We start from the raw sequence: 16,299 nt of genomic DNA on the forward strand, positions 1-16,299 counted from the left end.
AGTAATGAAATTCTGATGCAGTATAGAAGATACTGACATAAAATGCATATAAAATATCAATTTCTGACAATAATACACAATATTGCCAAAGCTGTTCAATCCCTTCAATCCCATCACGCTCTCGGCCTGCAGACGCTTCTACACACATTAGTGAAAGAATGGGTCGCTCTCAGGAGCTCAGTGAACTCAAGCGTGGGGCCGTGAAAGGCTGACACCTGTGCAATAAGGCCATTCCTGACATTTCCTCACTACTATTCCACGCTCAACTGTTAGTGGGATTAGAACAAAGTGGAAGCCATTGGGAACAACAGCAACTCAGCCACGAAGTGTTAAATCCCAGAGCGGGGTCAGCGCATGCTGAGGGTCACAGTGCGCAGAAGTCACCAACTTTCTGCAGAGTCAACAGCTTCCGACCTCCAGACTTCTGTGGCCTTCAGATGAGCTCAAGAACAGCGGAGAGAGCTTCATGGAATGGGTTTCCATGGCCGAGCAGCTCATCCAAGTCTTACATCACCAAGAGCAATGCAGAGCGTGGGATGCAGTGGAGTAAAGCAGCCGCCACTGGACTCTAGAGCAGAGAGACGTGTCACGCTTCAGTCTGACAATCCCATGGACGAGTCTGGGTTTGGCCGTCACCAGGAGAACGGGACTCGCCTGACTGCATTGTGCCAAGTGTAAAGTTTGGTGGAGGGGGATTGTGGGGTGGAGTTGTTTTTCAAGGGTTGGGCCCTTAGTTCCAGTGAAAGGAACTCTTAATGCTTCACCAACTTTGTGGGATCAGTTTGTGGACGGCCCCTTCCTGTCCCAGCATGACTGCGCTCCAGTGCACAAAGCGTCGGTCCATAAAGACATGGATGAGGAGTTTGGTGTGGAGGAACTGGACTGGCCTGCACAGAGTCCTGAGCTCAACCCGATAGAACAGCTTTGGGATGAATTAGAGCGGAGACTGAGAGCCAGGCCTTCTCGTCCAACATCAGTGCCTGACCTCACAAATGAGCTTCTAGAAGAATGGGCAAAAATCCCCATAAACACACTCCTAAACCTTGAGGAAAGCCTTCCCAGAAGAGCTGGAGCTTAGAGAGGGTGGGCCGACTCCAGATTAAACCCCACGGATTAACAATGGGAAGCTCATGTTCATGTAAAGGCAGGCGTCCCAAAACTTTTTGCCATCTTAGTAAGTTGATATTTAAATCCTTAGTTTAATGATCAAAGCTCTGTAGTTTTAAAACATATAATGCCATACAAAGATGATTGAGATATGAACCAATCCTGATGATCATATTTGAAACATGGTTTTTATAATAAATGATGTCTGGATAATCAAGTAAACCTGCTTCAGGCCAGTTGAAATATTACTAACAACATCAGAGTTATTCTTGTGTTTACCTGATATTTGACAGCAGAAAGAAGCACGAGCTGAAGGACGTTTGTACAATTATACTAAAAGAGTTTTTCTTGATAAAAGTCTAAACTATCAATCCAACACAGAAGGACTGAAGGAGATCGTGTGCGACAGCTTCATCAGAAAATTCTTTATCTTTCAGGAAATAGAAAGAAATAAAGATTCAAATTCAGTCTGTTAACACTTAGATAAAGACTATTTCCACTAACTCCACCCAGCATTGCTGAAGTATTTTACACTGTGAGCAGCATCCATCACTAATAAACTCTCATTGATAACTCAAAACGAAATCCAATTGGCCAAAATATTCCATAAACACTCAGGAGAACGAATCCGTGGATGTGTGTGTGAGCGCAGACTGTGTGTGGGCTGATCATATGCAATCATATATGGATGGATATGAGAGTTTCAGCTGAATGGGCTCCAGCTGCATTATGGGATTTGTTGGTTCGTGCTCTTTATGCGTCGGATGATCCTCTCTAATTAAGCAGCAGACAAATAAAACAAAGACAGGGCGCCTTCTAAAGGCCCGTTTAAAGGTCTTTTAATGAGTCCTTGTCCCGACATTTAGAGCGGATATCAGCGCAGGGCATGTTCTGTAAATCAAGGCTCATAAAGTTAATAATATGATTGCCGATGATATGAGGAAAGGTCAGTCCACCGCAGAAGAGACGTCCACACCTCGCCTCAGCATTATTCATCTGAAACACACGGATAAAGAAGTTAACTCTCGTTTAGAAAGGCTTCAAGAACAGTTCCACTGAGAAATGTCATGAAATAGTTGGTTGGGTGATCATTATTTGCAGGGTTGCCAACTCTCACGCACACGCTTTCAGGCCCAACTTCATCTCACGGCAAATTGCCAAACCTGCTTTTGATATTAAACAAAGCTAAGCTTTTAATTTTTTTAAAAGCTTTAATGCGAAATTCAAACAAAAAATAGCTTTTTGGCCGCTAATGTGGCATAATGTTAAAGCCTGAGGTGTTGAAAAGCGGAGTTGCAACATGCTCTCGTCTCCGGCGGCGCGCGGACACATGGCTCATGGAGTTCTCCACACTTCCAGCGCTGTGTCAATGGCTTAAGTGGATACATAACCGTTTCACTATACAGATGCTTGCAGCAAGTTTTGGTAAACAGTACAGCATAGTGTGCATTGATTATTAAGTCAGCCATATTTACAGGATCGTTTTATTATGGAGAGTGATAGAGATCCAACATTCTTAACATTAATGTTATTCTTGTATTTAGCCCTCAGGTATTCCTTACTAATTGGTCAAACTAATTAGCCTCGATGCCAGCCGAATTTAGCCCCGCCCACAAAATTTGTCTGGCCTCGCTCCATAGAGGAGTAATTATCTCCGAACAGAAACTAACCAATGAGATCATCAGGGCGGGCTTTAGCCGATGACGGACAGATGATCAACAGAAACTGACCAATGAGATCATCAGGGTGGGCTTTAGCCGATGACGGACAGATGATCAACAGAAACTGACCAATGAGATCATCAGGGCGGGCTTTAGCCGATGACGGACAGATGATCAACAGAAACTGACCAATGAGATCATCAGGGCGGGCTTTAGCCGATGATGGACAGATGATCAACAGAAACTGACCAATGAGATCATCAGGGCGGGTTTTAGCCGATGACGGACAGATGATCAACAGAAACTGACCAATGAGATCATCAGGGCGGGCTTTAGACGATGATGGACAGATGATCAACAGAAACTGACCAATGAGATCATCAGGGCGGGCTTTAGCCGATGACGGACAGATGATCAACAGAAACTGACCAATGAGATCATTAGGGCGGGCTTTAGCCGATGACGGACAGATGATCAACAGAAACTGACCAATGAGATCATCAGGGCGGGCTTTAGCCGATGACGGACAGCTGATCAACAGAAACTGACCAATGAGATCATTAGGGCGGGCTTTAGCCGATGACGGACAGATGATCAACAGAAACTGACCAATGAGATCATCAGGGCGGGCTTTAGCTGATGATGGACAGATGACAGTAGCGTAATCATCTCGTCATCAAAGGCTCTTGGGTTGAGTTTGTTCCAATCCTAAACGGAGAGCTTGTTTGTATCTGCATCACCTTCACTATTTCTCTCAGTAATGACGATCATGTTGGGTGAGTGCTCTGTGTATCATTAAATTCTTTTGTTTTTTCACAACACTGGCTAAGATCGTTTATTCCAGCGCGCGTGCAGCATGTCTGCTCTCAGTCTAGAGGATAAAAACATCCAAAATAGCTTTAAGTGTTTGTTTTATTGCACTTTATCTATTTGTGTCTGTAGGTTTCAATTCCAATACTTATCTTTAAAGAGTTTTTTCTCCACTTCAGTATCACTTACATACACCAAAAGTTACAGATTTATTCCTGTCTATATTCTGAAGGTTTTTACTGATCATAGAGTTTAATTCACATGATTTACATCATTTTTTCTTCTAAAAACATGAAGAAAATCTATTTTTTTCTGTCTGTTGACAGTATTTTCTTATTTACATCCAAAATCGCCTTTAACTCTAATATATCAACAAAAAATGAACCTGGCTTCATCCAATGTTCAGATTTCTGCTCTGAAATGTATGCAAATTAGAGCATATTTAATGAGACAACGCATATTTAAACATAACATTTGAGAAAACTTGTAAAACAAACATTTTTTAGCATTTCTTAGTCAATCAACTAGGGCAGTATTAAAATTTAACCTGGGGTGTCTCGCAATAAAAATGCCTCTTTAGAGCTGCGTGATTAATTATTAAAAGATCGCAACTTGATTCAAACACCCACACGATTTCATCCTAAATGATAACAATTTGTCTCTGTCTTTAAGCCTTTGACTAGTACGATCACAGCGAGCAGTCAGATCTGGGTTCTGATCCGGAGAGAGACGTTTTCATGTATAGATATGAAACTGTCTCTTCAACCACACAGGATCATTATTTCTGCCTTACAATAAACCATATCATCACAGAAGTACTGGGATAAAAGTATATAGTTCAGATATAAACACTGATGACTTACGGTAGTGAGTCATTGAATCATTCATTTGGGAGATTCATTCAAAAACACTGATTCATCCAGTAATGAAACAAGTGAAGTCTTTATGAGTGAGTCACTGAATCATTCAAGAGATTTGTTCAAAAACACTGATTCATCCAGTAATGAAACAAGTGAAGTCTTTATGAGTGAGTCATTGAATCATTCACTCAAGAGATTCGTTCAAAAACAGCGATTCATCTGGTAATGAAACAAGTGAAGTCTTTATGAGTGAGTCACTGAATCATTCAAGAGATTTGTTCAAAAAAACTGATTCATCCAGTAATGAAACAAGTGAAGTCTTTATGAGTGAGTCATTGAATCATTCATTCAAGAGATTTGTTCAAAAACACTGATTCATCCAGTAATGAAACAAGTGAAGTCTTTATGAGTGAGTCATTGAATCATTCATTCAAGAGATTTGTTCAAAAACACTGATTCATCCAGTAATGAAACAAGTGAAGTCTTTATGAGTGAGTCATTGAATCATTCACTCAAGAGATTTGTTCAAAAACACTGATTCATCCAGTAATGAAACAAGTGAAGACTTTATAAAACGACTCATTGAATCATTCATTCAAGAGATTTGTTCAAAAACACTGATTCATCCAGTAATGAAACAAGTGAAGTCTTTATGATCGCGTCATTGAATCATTCACTCAAGAGATTTGTTCAAAAACGCTGATTCATCCGGTAATGAAACAAGTGAAAACTTTAAGAGCGACTCATTGAATCAATCACTCAAGAGATTTGTTCAAAAACAATGATTCATCCAGTAATGAAACAAGTGAAGTCTTTATAAGTGAGTCATTGAATCATTCACTCAAGTGATTTGTTCAAAAACGCTGAATCATCCAGTAATGAAACAAGTGAAGACTTTATGAGCGACTCATTGAATCATTCACTCAAGAGATTTGTTCAAAAACACTGATTCATCCAGTAATGAAACAAGTGAAGTCTTTATGAGTGAGTCATTGAATCATTCACTCAAGAGATTTGTTCAAAAACACTGATTCATCCAGTAATGAAACAAGTGAAGTCTTTATGATCGCGTCATTGAATCATTCACTCAAGAGATTTGTTCAAAAACGCTGATTCATCCGGTAATGAAACAAGTGAAGACTTTAAGAGCGACTCTTTGAGTCATTCACTCAAGAGATTTGTTCAAAAACAATGATTCATCCAGTAATGAAACAAGTGAAGTCTTTATAAGTGAGTCATTGAATCATTCACTCAAGTGATTTGTTCAAAAACGCTGAATCATCCAGTAATGAAACAAGTGAAGACTTTAAGAGCGACTCATTGAATCATTCACTCAAGAGATTTGTTCAAAAACAATGATTCATCCAGTAATGAAACAAGTGAAGTCTTTATGAGTGAGTCATTGAATCATTCACTCAAGAGATTTGTTCAAAAACGCTGAATCATCCAGTAATGAAACAAGTGAAGACTTTATGAGCGACTCATTGAATCATTCACTCAAGAGATTTGTTCAAAAACACTGATTCATCCAGTAATGAAACAAGTGAAGACTTTATGAGCGACTCATTGAATCATTCATTCAAGAGATTTGTTCAAAAACACTGATTCATCCAGTAATGAAACAAGTGAAGTCTTTATGATCGCGTCATTGAATCATTCACTCAAGAGATTCGTTCAAAAACAGCGATTCATCTGGTAATGAAACAAGTGAAGTCTTTATGAGTGAGTCATTGAATCATTCACTCAAGTGATTTGTTCAAAAACGCTGAATCATCCAGTAATGAAACAAGTGAAGACTTTATGAGCGACTCATTGAATCATTCACTCAAGAGATTTGTTCAAAAACACTGATTCATCCAGTAATGAATCAAGTGAAGTCTTTATAAGTGAGTCATTGAATCATTCACTCAAGAGATTCGTTCAAAAACGGCGACTCATCTGGTAATGAAACAAGTGAAGTTTTTATGAGTGAGTCATTGAATCATTCACTCAAGAGATTTGTTCAAAAACACTGATTCATCCAGTAATGAAACAAGTGAAGTCTTTATGAGCGACTCTTTGAGTCATTCACTCAAGAGATTTGTTCAAAAACGGCGATTCATCCAGTAATGAAACAAGTGAAGTCTTTATGAGTGAGTCACTGAATCTTTCACTCAAGAGATTCATTCAAAAACACTGATTCATCCAGTAATGAAACAAGTGAAGTCTTTATGAGTGAGTTTTTTTCGAGTATGGGTCGGCTTGACGTTAATAGATCGGAAGGTCCTTGTACGGGCCGTACGGGCTCTTCTCCCGGTAGGGTGCGCACGTGCGTGACTAGAGCGAGAGAGAGAGGAAATGCACGCCCATACACACTCTCAGCTGCAGATCCAGTCGATCCAGGCGCCGTGCTCCACTTTATTCCTATGGGTGACTTCAATGCTTCAGCACAGCATTCTGGGAAGGCAGCGCTGCATTTGACCCGATCAGAAATGACGGGAAGCTTCACAACATCGCAAAAGTGGATCTCCACCGTTCACTGCTGTCAGGACTTCACCAAATCATACCAAAGAAGTGTGTTTCTGACGGAGCGGTCCCAGCGATAAAGGTTCGGTCCTGCTTTGGAAGCAGCCGGTGAGTTAAACTGCTTCAGATGTCTGTGCTGTCGGCTATCGTCGCGTGAGTAAACATCAGTAAACGACACGATCGCGTGCTTCGTCATTCAAATGCGCTAACGGTTACTCCATTGCTGTTCTCTGTATAACGTTACACTAGTCTGACGTGCAAAACCGTTTTGCTTGCTACTGCTAAGGTTTAGTCGCATACAATAGTCCATAAACCGAATCATGTCCTCATAAACTGAGAGTAAAGACACACAAATGTTGACAGGCCACTAAATACAGTACATACCACAGAGACGGACGTCCTGCTGCTGCTGCTTCTCCTGTTCAGTTTATTTCAGCCTCAGATTTGATTGTGGATCATATATCTGTATTAGCTGAGATAGATGGGTTTCTCCACGCTTGAGGACGTCACCGCTTTGCGCGCTTGTCATTCTTTAGCTCCGCCCACATGATACGCCTCCAGGCGCTCGTTTTTTCCGGAAAGACTCTGTACAGCCCATATTTCTTTTATAAATATAATAAAACTAAAGACTTTTCGGAGATATGAAGGATGCAATACTACTCTATAGGTACTCAAGATTGACTGAAACTGAGTGTTTCACCCCCGCTTTAAAAACACTGATTCATCCATTCACTAAACCTAATTTAAAAATATATATATTTTTCAGCTATCAACATTTTGTCTGAACCTCTAGTAAATGATTTTGTTTGTTTAGAATCTGTTTTGCTCTCTAAACAAAAACAAAAAAAGTGTGATTCTCAATTCCTCCAGAATCGTGCAGCTCTATAGCCTAGAAATCTAGACACACCCTAGCGGCAGCAAATCTAATCTGCCCGCGAGTGTCGTCTAGGAACTCTCAATACCCTTCTGAGCTGTATTCTCCTAACTCTTGCTGGGCCAATCACATCGTGTATAGAGTCGGTGGGCGGGGCTTAATATAATGACGGCCGAGTTGCGTTTTCGTGCTTCTAGTAAACACAGAAACTGGCGAACGGCGGCGGTCTTTTGAATCAGCTCTGCCCGCGACTCTGGAGTTGAGCTTTTCTCTGAGAAAAGAACAAAGAACGGCACTGAAGTCATTCTTAAAAAGGGAAGATGTGTTCGAGTTTAGCCGACCGGATACGGCGAATGTTTTATCTGTCAACAAGCTCCGCTTCACCGTCGTTGCTCCGGTTGGTGTAGCGCTATCCTATCGCGTGCAGAGGGAGTTTGACTGACAGCCGTTTATCCGCCCCTCGGATTGAGCCGTCAATGGAGAGTTTCAGACCAAACATCTGGATGAGGGTCAGGCTTGTCAGGCTAACAGCTCTATGCATCTCCCAAAATGAGTATATTATAAATAAGTCCAAAAGCACTGGTTATTTGCAGCAAACTCTGCTTTAAATTATAGGTAATGTTTCCCATACGTTTCCCACAGGCTTTTGCTGGAACACTATGTTTTTGCTAAACAAATAAATAAATTATAAAAAACATAGATTTCACAAAACATAAAAAGCAAACTAATTTCCCCATTTGCAAAAGCTTTAAATTATTATTTTTTTCCAAATAATTAAATCATTAAAAAGACAGCAAGTGAAGTGCTGCTCTTAAATAAATGACGCTATACATCAGCAAAAACCTTCACGACCAGACGCGCTACATAATGGACTTATGGCATTAATGGAAGACTTTAAGTGCTTTTTGTCATTTCTGGAGCTTCACAGACGTCATCACTGTCGCTGTATGGAAATAAAGCTCAATTCTTTAACATTTTCCCTTTCGCGTGGCACAGATAAAACGACAGCATAGATGTTTAGAACGACTGTAAACAAATGGCAGGATTTTAATTTGCGTTTCTTTAGAGATGGGCTTATTTATATCCGCTGGGACTTCTGTTGGGCTCAGATTGGAGAAACCAAATGTCTTTGTTTGATATTTCCTGATTTACAATCAATCTCATAGGACTGTCAATCAGCACAGACATTCAAATACACACAATTCATTCTCAAAGCTAAATATTTTGGGTGCAAAACGTTAAAAAAAAAACATACTTCCAGATGATCAGTAGTGTGCTAGAAAAAGCCACCAACCGGAGGTCATTTCAAAATGCGCTCGCTTGTTAATTAGCCTTCTAAAATAATCATAAATTGGCAGTTTCATAAATATGAATGTCAAATAAACACACCCGCAAGAGAGGACAAGTTCTCGCTCGTGCATTTTCCAAATTCATTTTCTCTATGATCTCCGCTCAATTCCCCGAGAGCGGCGCGTTATGGACTAAATCAATCAAAGGCCTGACTTCATTAATTGCGCGGAGGACCCGGGGCATGTCGTAAGCGGGGTTATTCGGCAGCCCGGAGCCATAATGGAGGACGGCCCGAGCCTGAGAGGGCCAATTTGTGTGTCAAAGCCTGCAGCAGGACAAGAGCGCACTTAATGCAGATCACTGGAAATGCATCATTATATGCACCATTTACCAGATGCCCATTTAACATGCAATAATTAGATCAGTGCGTTTGTGGAAGGAGGGGGTCTGTATAATGGGGTCCCCTGCCATAACATTAACTGCCCCCCGGGGTTGTCAAAATTATTATTTGGAGGGTTTCATTCTTTTGAGCGCTTCAGAACGTGCGTCCACGTCCTGCTTTTGTATCGGTGCGCCATTCTATCGCTCCCGTTTCTCCATTATTCTTTCAGTCTGAGCGTATCCGGGCGGTGAGCAATGTTATTCGGGTAGTTACCCTAAAAGATGATGTACATCCACCAAATTACACTTCCATTCACAGGCTGCACTCAGGACATGAAAGAAAACATCATTTCTTATTGTGATGGAGCCGTCTTTGTGGCGTTCTCCAGCCTCGTTCCTGCTTTTAAGATAAAACCAATAATGAGAAAATGTTTAGGGTTGTAGCCGTTCTCTTAGACAGACAGATTAACAAATGCTATTCTATCAGAGCACTCCCAACAATTGGACGACACGCTGGCTTTCTCAGCCGTATATGAGCGGCGATCTGTCACGGACCATGGGAAGGCATTTGTTCTGCTGCTATGATAAATGACATCTAAATTAATCACTAAACATTCCATTATTATAATTTGGTTAAATGATTTCCCCCCTCATCTCACTGATCACAAAGCAGATTTTCTCAAATAATACACGAGCTGAGACTCAAGATCTTTGCTGATGGGTCAAAGACAGAAGGGAAAACTATGAAAGCGCTACATATATAAATAAATGCAAATAAATGCAACTATGTTGCAATTATTCTTAATTAGGGTTATTAATGCAAGTATTCACAGACAGATGGATGCACGGACGGACGGACGGACGGACGGATAGACAGATGGATGGATGGATGGATGGATGGATGGATGGATGGATGGATGGATGGATGGATAGATGGATGGATGGATAGACAGATGGATGGATGGATGGATGGATGGATGGATGGATAGATGGATGGATAGACAGATAGATGGACGGATGGATGGATGGATAGACAGATAGATGGATAGACAGATAGATGGACGGATGGATGGATGGACAGACAGATAGATGGATGGATGGATAGACAGATGGATGGATGGATAGACAGATGGATGGATAGATGGATGAATAGACAGATAGATGGATGGATGGATGGATAGATGGATGGATGGACAGACAGATGGATGGATGAATGGATGGATGGATGGATGGATGGATGGATGGATGGATGGATGGATGGATGGATGGATGGATGGACGGATGGATAGATGGACGGACGGATGGATGGACGGACGGATGGATGGACGGATGGATGGACAGATGGATGACGGATGGATAGATGGATGGACAGATGGATGGACAGATGAATGACGGATGGATGGATGGATGGATGGATGGATGGACAGATGGACGGACAGATGGATGACGGATGGATGGATGGATATATGGATGGACAGATGGACGGACAGATGGATGGACAGATGGATAACGGATGGATAGATGAATGGACAGACGGATGGACGGACAGATGGATGGACAGATGGATGACGGATGGATGGATGGATGGATAGATAGATAGATGGATGGACAGATGGACAGACAGATGGATGACGGACGGATGGATGGATAGATGGATGGACAGATGGATGACGGATGGATGGATAGATGGATGGACAGATGGATGACGGATGGATGGATAGATGGATGGATAGATGGATGGACAGATGGATGGACACATGGATGGCGAGAGCTCCTCAGGTCACATGACTCGGGCCGGTTGAGCTCGATCACGGCTAGCCGCTGTTAGCTGCTCCTGCGCTAGCCGCCTTCTGCAGCGCTTTATGGAGATCCTAATGGAGTAATTTATGGAAGAAATAAAAGCGTAACATGTCATCAGCATTCCTCTTCTCTCCTCCTCCGGCAGGAAGTGATGGCGCTTCAGTCGTTAAACCACTGCATGCTGGGAAGGAATGAAAGCACGCGGGGTTCAATGGAGGCGAAGGCAATCACACGGCTCTACATGATCCCGAGTCCACTCATCAGGCTTCAGATCCCATTATGGGATTGGGATGCGCGATGGAGGACTGGATTAACGCGTCACATTACGGTCTGCCCTCCCTCTGCTCAGGAGCCATACAATCCCAGTCCAGCGGGACTCATTTCCCATCGCAAACACACGTCCGGATCAACTGGCGGAGGCGGAGCTAATAAATTGTTTATTGTTGTTTTTTCTGTGTTCATTTGATTGCCACCATTTTTTTTTATCATAAATTTGTATTAAACTATAAATCCAGAAAAAAATAAGACTAAAATTGTCAATAAATCCTTAAATTGCTTAATAAATTAATAATGAAGAGCTGCTTAAATAACATTTTATGAATTTTGTTATTAACTTTTAATTGAACCATTAAAATGGAATCCATAAATATTAAAATGCTGGGGGAAAACGGACTGAATGTGAAAAAATAAATAAAAATAATAATCTTTTTTTTTTTAAACATAGGGCCCTAAAAAGTCAATGTTTTAATTTTTCATAATTTACAATATTCTGTTGTGCGGCTCTTTATTTTGAAAAATGTTATGATTATATTATACTATTATTAAATGGAATCCATTAATATTAACTGAATTTGACAAAAAAAAAAAAAAAAAAGGCCATAAAAAGTCAATGTTTAATAATAATTATAATATTTAAAAAAAGTAAAAATATTATAATTTTTCATCATCTACGATTTCTGTTGTGCAGCACTTTGTTAAGAAATTAATGTTATGATGCCATTATAAAAGATTAGTTCAATTATTATTGTTTTTTTGCATTCATTTGATCACTATAAATTTGTATTAAAATTTTATTATAAAATTTTAAAATTGTTAAATTATAAATTCAGAAAAATGTATACTTTTCATTGGACCCTATTATTGTAAAATTATCAATAAATTTACTTTCAAATTTCTGAAAAAATAAGACTGTAAAATTGTCAATAAATCCTTAAATTGCTTAATAAATAAATAATGAAGAGCTACTTAAATAAAGTTTCATACATTTTGATTATTAACTTTCTATTAAAGCAGTAAAATGGAATAAATATAAAATCCAAAATCCATAAATATTAAAATGCAAAAAAGCCTGATATAATAAAAAATGTATAAAATAAAGAAAATATTTTTGTTAAATCTGTTAAAATTGTAAAATTGTGTAAGTTTTAATATTTCAATAAATTAGACAAGTCTTTGGATTAATAAAAAATAATGTAAGCATTAAAACAGAATATCCATAAAAACAGAACAAAATTAATTCCAATTGGTTAATTAATTGGTACGGCCCGATGCAGTTTAAAGCTTCTTATAAATGATCTGTACGGTATAAACGCTGTAGAAATAAATGTGACGTCTTCTTTTCTCTCAGAAACATCGTAAAATCATCAGGACACACACACACACACACACACACACACACACACACACACACACACACACACACACACACACACACACACACACACACACACACACACACGAGAGGAACAGAGAAACACCTGAGATGCAGGAGACTCATTTAATGTGAATGGACTGAGTGAGAAATGAAAGAGATCTGGTGTGTGTTCAGTGTTTATGGCAGATGCACAGCTCGCCTCTGATTGGCTGTTTAGTGTGTTTAGCTTTGCAGATAAAGGTAAACTGGCCGTGACATGATTAACGCAGGCAGCCTCACTACGCAAAGACATATTTGGTGGCAGTCAGTGTGTGTGAGAGAATGTGAAAGAGGTGCGCGTGCATGAGTGTGTGTGTGTGTGAGTGAGTGAGTGCGTGTGTGTGTGTGAGAGAGTGAGTGCGTGTGTGTGTGAGAGAGAGTGTGAGTGAGTGTGTGTGAGAGTGTGTGCAAACATATGTGTGTGTACGTGTGTGTTTGTGTGTAATGACCAAATGTCCCCACAATGTAATATAAACCTGAGATCAGCAGCCAGCGGTCCTCACACTGTTAATGGATTGATAAACACACTAAATGATGTTTTTTTGAAAATCTAAAAATTTAGAATGTTTCCTGTGATGGGTAGGTTTAGGGGCAGTGTGTGTGTGAGTGTGTGTCTGAAAGTGTACAAGAGTGCATATGTGAGTGTGTATGTGTGTGCGTGTGTGCGTTTGTGAGTGTGTGTGTATGTGTGAGTGTGTGTGTGTGTCTGAAAGTGTACAAGAGTGCATATGTGAGTGTGTATGTGTGAGTGTGAGTGTGTGTGCATTTGTGAGTGTGAGAGTGCGTGTGTGTGTGTGTGAGTGTGTGAGTGAGTGCGTGTGTATGTGTGTGTGTGTGTGTGCAAGAGTGCATATGTGAGTGTGTATGTGTGAGTGTGTGTGAGAGTGTATGTGTGTGTGTGCGTGTGAGATGTGTGTGTGTGTGTGTATGTGTGTGTGTGCGTGTGTGAGCGAGTGTGTGCAAGAGTGCATATGTGAGTGTGTATGTGTGAGTGTGAGAGTGTATGTGTGTGTGTGCGTGTGTGTGCGCGTGTAAGTGAGAGTGTGAGTGCGCTCGCACGTGTGTGTTGACATTAATATGTGTTGAGAATGTGCAGATCATGCTGGTACACTGTCTGTTGTGTTTCTAAATGCACATGCATTAACAGAAATCATAAATGAGATCTTCTCTGAGACAGAAATGAAATGAAATTGAATGTTTTGCAGATGATTCCCCTGAAAAACACACACGAGTTCCTCTAGAGAAGAGACGGCAACGATGTCAAGCATGATGCTCTTCCTCAGAACTAATGTTGTTTTCCAGCACAAACATCTAAACATTCTTAAATCAAGACATCATTTCCCGACTGGAGATATTTAGTCTGCTTTAATACTCGAGTGAATTAAAGTTACTCAAAGTCTTCAGTATAGAGGATTAGAGCTCAACTGAACTCATCTCTCCATCACTGACTCTGTTCTTGTCCTGTTTATTGATGTGCAGCAGATGTGAAACAATCTATATATAAACGAAGCTGACATGACTTAAGAACAGACACTACAGGTGAACAGGATCAAACTTTAACCAACAGATACACTATATTGCCAGAAGTATTGGGCCGCCCCTCCAGATCTCTGAGTTCAGATGTTCGATCTCTTCATGGCCACAGGTGTATAACTCCAGCTCTCGGCCTGCAGACGCTTCTACACACATTAGTGAAAGAATGGGTCGCTCTCAGGAGCTCAGTGAACTCAAGCGTGGGGCCGTGATAGGCTGACACCTGTGCAATAAGGCCATTCCTGACATTTCCTCACTACTAAATATTCCACGCTCAACTGTTAGAGGGATTATAACAAAGGGGAAGCCATTGGGAACAACAGCAACTCAGCCACGAAGTGTTAAATCCCAGAGCGAGGTCAGCGCATGCTGAGGGTCACAGTGCGCAGAAGTCTCCAACTTTCTGCAGAGTCAACAGCTCCAGACCTCCAGACTTCTGTGGCCTTCAGATGAGCTCAAGAACAGCGGAGAGCTTCATGGAATGGGTTTCCATGGCCGAGCAGCTCATCCAAGCCTTACATCACCAAGAGCAATGCAAAGCGTGGGATGGAGTGGAGTAAAGCAGCCGCCACTGGACTCTAGAGCAGTGAGACGTGTTCTCTGAGCGACCAATCACGCTTCAGTCTGACAATCCCATGGACGAGTCTGGGTTTGGCGGTTACAGGAGAGCGGGACTTGCCTGACTGCATTGTACCAAGTGTAAAGTTTGGTGGAGGGGGGATTATGGGGTGGGGTTGTTTTTCAGGGCTTGGCCCCTTAGTTCCAGTGAAAGGAACTCTTAATGCTTCACCAAGACATTTTGGACAATTTCATGCTCCTGACTTTGTGGGATCAGTTTGGGGACGGCCCCTTCCTGAAAATCTAGTAATTTCACCACAGATGCATTTAATTTACAATTTCGATTGATTCATGATTCGGATCGCCAATGTCTCGTGATTTCAGCAGTTTGACTCGCGATCCGAATCACGAATCGATTCACTGATTCATAACCGTTTGAATCTTTATTTGAGGATTGAACACAAACCCGGAAGAGAAGCCAATGCTGAATAAAGTCGTAGTTTTTTTTATTTTTGGACCCAAATGTATTTTGGATGCTTCAAGAGACTCTAATTAACCCACTGATGTCTCATATGGACTACTGTGATGATGTTTTTATTCCCTTTCTGGACATGGACAGTATAGTGTGCATACACTTGCATACGCTCTCTGACTAAATATAAAATATCTTAAACTGTGTGTGAAGATGAACGGAGGTCTTACGGGTGTGGAGCGACATTAGGGAGAGGAGTTAATGACAGACATTTAATTTTTGGGTGAACTAACCCTTTAACAAAACATATATTTACACAAAATACAGATAATAATGCTGGAAATAGGGCTGGGCGATATGGAGCAAAAAATATATCTCGATATATTTAGCTATATCTCGATATACGATATATATCTCGATATCTTTACAGGAAAAATAACCCCCCAAAACTACAGCTAAAACAAATATGCCAAATACCACAAAAACTTCTTTTTTTTAAATTTAAGTGCAAAGAGGTAGTCAAGTGCTTTTGCGACATTTAAAAAAAAAAACTCCCTGATTACATAAATAATAATAATTTAACTGTAAAAGAAAATAAATAATATTGCCTTCTTTTCATTTATTTCATGCTTTCAAAAGATGAATCAAAGACTCCCTTTTTTACAGTTAAAGTAAACAGTAAGCATTTTGCAGAAGGATGGGGGGATGACTGAGATATGAATAAACTGATTTTGTCATAACACCATTTCCTGTTA

At 40.5% G+C, this 16,299-nt stretch overlaps 1 long non-coding RNA gene across 3 annotated transcripts in view; it reads right to left on the bottom strand.

Moving 5' to 3' along the window:
* The window catches only part of LOC137062617 (uncharacterized), a 213,010-nt gene that overhangs the window by 137,724 nt on the left and 58,987 nt on the right, over window positions 1–16,299 (bottom strand). The window lies entirely within an intron of this gene.

The sequence above is a fragment of the Pseudorasbora parva genome, chromosome 23 (genome assembly GCF_024679245.1).
Source record: "Pseudorasbora parva isolate DD20220531a chromosome 23, ASM2467924v1, whole genome shotgun sequence".
NCBI lineage: Eukaryota > Metazoa > Chordata > Actinopteri > Cypriniformes > Gobionidae > Pseudorasbora > Pseudorasbora parva.